This window comes from Cupressus sempervirens, chromosome 1 (assembly GCF_028749045.1).
Source record: "Cupressus sempervirens isolate cs-2001-9-10 chromosome 1, ASM2874904v1, whole genome shotgun sequence".
In the NCBI taxonomy this organism is placed as follows: Eukaryota; Viridiplantae; Streptophyta; class Pinopsida; order Cupressales; family Cupressaceae; genus Cupressus; species Cupressus sempervirens.
Window position 1 is genome coordinate 440,426,911 of NC_143118.1, and position 5,085 is coordinate 440,431,995.

At 31.8% G+C, this 5,085-nt stretch overlaps 1 pseudogene; it reads left to right on the forward strand.

The window, feature by feature from the left end:
- The first annotated feature begins 696 nt into the window (after positions 1-696).
- Positions 697-4,312, forward strand: LOC149578172 (importin subunit alpha-1a-like; annotated as a pseudogene).
- The last annotated feature ends 773 nt before the right edge of the window (positions 4,313-5,085 follow it).

Consider the following 5,085-nt stretch of genomic DNA (forward strand, 5'->3'; position numbering starts at 1 on the left):
ATTACTTTCTGCATATGATGTAGAATGTTTAAGAGTGACATTCCTACTATGTTAATACTGATAATCTCTTCGATGATTTGGAATGTTACACATGAAGGGATGGCTAGGACCCATGATGGTCTAATGATGCTATTTATGGTTGGGAGGAATCATGCACTTAGTTTATTATGTTTGTGATAAATAGTTATCTTTTATCCTGATGTATCATTTACCTTATTGCATCATGGACTAGAGTAGGATGATGTATTTCCATACATGTATATTCTTTTAAGCCTTTCATACCTTGTGACATGTACAGTGGATGATTGAGTGTTCAAAAATGTAATGTATAAATATTGGACTTTTCATTATTATTTTATGTGGATGTAATATTAGATGGATTCATTAATATTAGTTGATTTAGATGTAATTCTACGTTAAGGGATCCTTAAAGAATGTGACCTGATAAGTATGTTTATGTTTAATTTTAGATGGATATTGCTTTTACTTCCATTACTATGTATAAGTTGTAAATGGATTTACTTTCATGTTTGTAAATAATAATAATAAAATTTTGCCAAACTTAGTGAAATTTTAGGTTAATTCTTTGGATCCCTTGGCAAGGCGTTACACAAAGAACAAAAGTTAAAATCTGATTACAAGGGACAAAATAAGGAGTTCAAGCATGAGACTAAATACCATAACAGTCAGGGTTCTATGTCTGGTCACCACATTTACTTCATTGATATTGACTGTGATGAAAAGGTAAGACTTGTTTGTTTTTTCTCAAAAGTAATTGGAATTTTTGTCCTTTACAAAAGATACAATTAGCACTTTTACTTATAGGAATTCTATAATACACTTGAAATGGATGAATTATTCCTTTTTTGGAGGACTTGATGGATTGCACAATATTTTGAGGTAGTGCCACTTTTATCCTTCTCTTCTTTTGTATGCATCCTAATGATGGATCACAGAGTGTGATCCAAAATGTTGATGTAAAAAATTGGTCACACAATCAAATCAGATAGCAAATCTCAGCATTGATGGATTGTGGAAATCTAATAGCTCTTGTAGTGCCACTTTGTCTGGTTCCTTATTCTAAATAGTCTATTCTGTTCATGTTGAGAGATGGTAGGGTAAGGAATATTTCAATTAATTTCAGCATGTTATTCCTTAAACAATGTCTAAGTTAGTCCTCTTGGGTTGAGTGAAAATCCAATGGTGAGTGGAATAATTTACCTCACCTTGTTGGAGATGGTGCTCACCCTAGAATGTGTGTCCAGAAGTAGAACATATTTCGACCATATAAAAAGCTACAATTTTGAATAGTTGGTTCATATTTCTCTTTATTTCTTGGAAAATGTTTAATACTCAAGAAATTTCATCTTTGTCACTTGGAGAACAAAGGAAAATAGAAAATGGTAGTTGGCATTGGGTTCGTATAATAAGCACACCAATGAAATTCTACAAGTCAAGTTATTTGATTGCTTCTCCATCTTGATTGCTTTTTGTAAAGATTCAATATTGTGACCCATGTACATGTCCTTAGAAAATGTCCAGCTAAGCCATTCTACTTCTTTTTATGGCATGGCATGGCACTAGGACATCGAAAACATGCTAGCAATGAGAATCCAAATTTAAATAACACAACTTTAATAAATGCAAAGATGTATATGGACTTTTTTGTTGGCTAAATGCCAACTCCCACTTAATCTTAAGAAAGGATGTATATATATGTATGTATATTTATACATATCTCTTTTTCTTGTTTTGGCTAGAGTTGTCAGGCATGTACCCAATCTTATGTCAAATAAACATTGTCTTTCATTTTTTGTTGTGTTGGGTAGGGTTGTCATTGTGCCAAATGTAAATGGACATAATGAATTAAAGTGTATATCTATGAATAATAAGATCATAATAATGTTACAAGAACATAGCAATGGGGCTCATAGTTAATGAATTTCAACCATATGGTATTACTATTATTGTTTTGTTTATTAACAGATGTAAGAAGTAGGATACTTGACTATGACACTACAGTTAAAAACCTAGGGAGAGCCTATGCTTGTAAGAAATTAAGGAAACATTTGTATCTATAAGTGACTCACAAAAGAATGTCCAATAATTTGGTTAACAAATGTAATTCATTCATTATGACCAAATGAAATTGGGAAACTTCAATACCATGTGTTATCATCATGCGTGAATCTTCTTCTTAAATTTCTCATAGTTAGAATGTGGGATTGTTTCTGAGTGCTTGAAAATTAATAATGTGAGAGGGACATCACATGACAGAGCCTCAAATTGGTCTACATACTACCTATAATCGTACTTTATCAGCAATGCAATTTTGACTTTGTTAGATATTCTTTTAAGCTTTTTATTGGGATGTTATGCTACCTTACAAATCTAGTAGCACTAAGAGCAAAAAATGATATATATTAATGATATCTCTACAATTTAATGGTCATGTATAGGGTTTTAAATTACATGTTTGTGTGGAAGAATGATTGTAAGGATTGAGAGAAATGGATATGTTCCTTTATTTTTATTTTAGGGGTGTAATCTTTTTACAATTAAAATTATGTTAATTGGGGATTGCTGATGTAGGACTTAGATATGGAGATCCAAAAATCGTTTCACTTCTCTATCGACTTAATCTATACTAGTGATTTTTTTTTTATGGTATGTTGTTTTTTTGTTGTATTGTTAGGCTATTTGGGCATTAGGTAATGTGGCTAGTGACTCTCCCAAGTGAAGAGATCTAGTTCTTTCTCATGGCACTCTCATGCCACTTCTTACTCAATTGAATGAACATGCTAAGCTTTCAATGTTGAGAAATGCGACATGGAGCAAGTATGTCACATTACTAGCATTTGAGAAAGTATGCCAATTTAAACACATTTTTTTCTAAAAAACTAAGTTTTATATTGCTATTCGTGTCATGCACTTGCTGAATTATGTTTTCCCCTAGACAAAGCTAGCTCTACCTGCACTAGAGCAACTTATTCACTCAAATAATGAAGAGGTTCTGATAGATTCTTGTTAGGATCTTTCTTATCTCTTTGATGGTACAAATGATAAAATTCAAGCTATGATTGAGGTTGGTGTCTGCCACAGGCTTGTTGAGCTCTTGCTATAAGTGTAAATCATTTGTTGGTAATGATAGATAGGCATTCTCCTTCTTATTTCTTTTTGTAAGACACTATAAATAATGGATTAATCCTTTTTGGCTTGATTTGTATTGTTGATAGATGTTTATAATGTGCACTATAGCTTTGTTTTGGATTTTTATAAAAAATGCATGCATGTTTCAGTCACCCCTCTGCATCCGTCCTTATCCTAGCTCTCTGAATAGTGGATAATATTGTAACTGGTGACAATTTGTAGACTAAGGTATACATTTTAATATCATTATTTTTTGTTATATTTATGTACAAATAATTAGTTGTTATATAAGTGTATGTTGTTGTCATTGGATTCATTTCCTTTACTTTTATTATGCTTGTTTTGTGTAAATTCAATACATAATCAACAACCAAGCACGTCCTTGCCTTTTAGCACTATAAACTCAAAATAATAAGGAGAGCATAAAGAAGGAAGCTTCCTGGACCATTTCAAACATAACTACTGATAACAAAGAACAGATTTAGGTCTTTCAATTTATTATCTAGAGTATAGAGGCATAAATGTAGAATGGTGTGAAACTAAGATATTTGAAGGCCTACTATATATTAACTAAAATTTTCATTTTCAGGTTGTGATTTATGCAAACATCATTCCTCCCCTATTTCAACTCCTTCAAACTATCGAGTTTGATATTAAAAAGGAAGCAGCAGGGGTCATATCAAATGCTACTTCTAGCAGTACACACGAACAAATTAAGTATGTATTTTTATTTTTTGACAGCTCACAATAAAATTGTGAATCTGCATTGGTGTGGGAGATATTAACATAATTGAATGGGTATAATAATGATAATGATGTACTAGAATTTTTAATTATATGTTCAAGTTTTCATTCTCTTGCATTTAACCTTCAATGCCTACTTTGATTATTTTGTAGGTACCTGGTTAATCAAGGATGCATAAAGCCTCTATGTGACCTTTTAGTCTATCCAGATCTAAGGATTATAACTATTTTTCCTAAAGGACTAGAGAACATATTGAAAGTTGGAGAAGGAGAGAAGTATGTTGGTAATACAGGAGGTGTGAATTTATATGCTCAGTATATTGATGATGCTAAAGGAGTTGAGAAGATTTAGAACTTGCAAAGTCACAATAATAATGAGATTTATGAGAAGGCTATACAAATATTAGAAACATACTAGCTAGAAGATGAAGAAGATGATCAAGCATTACCTATTGGAATTGAGGTTGCTCAAACAACTTTCAATTTTGGTGCTAATCAACCAATAGTGCCATCTAGTGGATTTAACTTTGGTTGATTAGGTATTTTTTTGTTTCCATTTGATGTGTGTTATTGTGGAAGCCTCATTGTTTGCATATTTTTAAATATTAATTTTTCCTTATTTTTAGGGATTTGAGTTACTGCAACATGGGGTGGGGGGGCTATGCACTAGGTGTCAAGGATGGTTGTTTACAATATCTCTTATTTTTATTGTTGGAGTCTGTTATTGCAAGAAAGATGCTTGGTGTTTGGATGGTTCTTGTGACATGATATTATTGTTGGAATGTCAGTTTGACAATGCTAACCAAATCATGTAGACATGAGCTCCATGGAAATAATGAGTCAATGTGTCAGCATTTGTTGGTTTGGTAGTACAATTCTCTAAAATGAGACACTTGTAAACTAAGGACTCTCGATAATGGTATTATTACTAAACATAATGAATTTAGAATACTAGACTATGTAAGTAGTATATCAGGAAATAATTGGTGTCACTTGTGTAATTATAATTAAATCTTATCATTGAAATGAATTTGGATAATACCAAAGACATCTTCAAATTAAGATTTCTTCATTTTTACATGCATACACACACTTTTTAGTATCACCATAATGGTACCAACACATTAATTAATCCCAAGCTCTTAATATCCGACCATCCAATCCTTGTATTTAATATGGCATCATTATTCA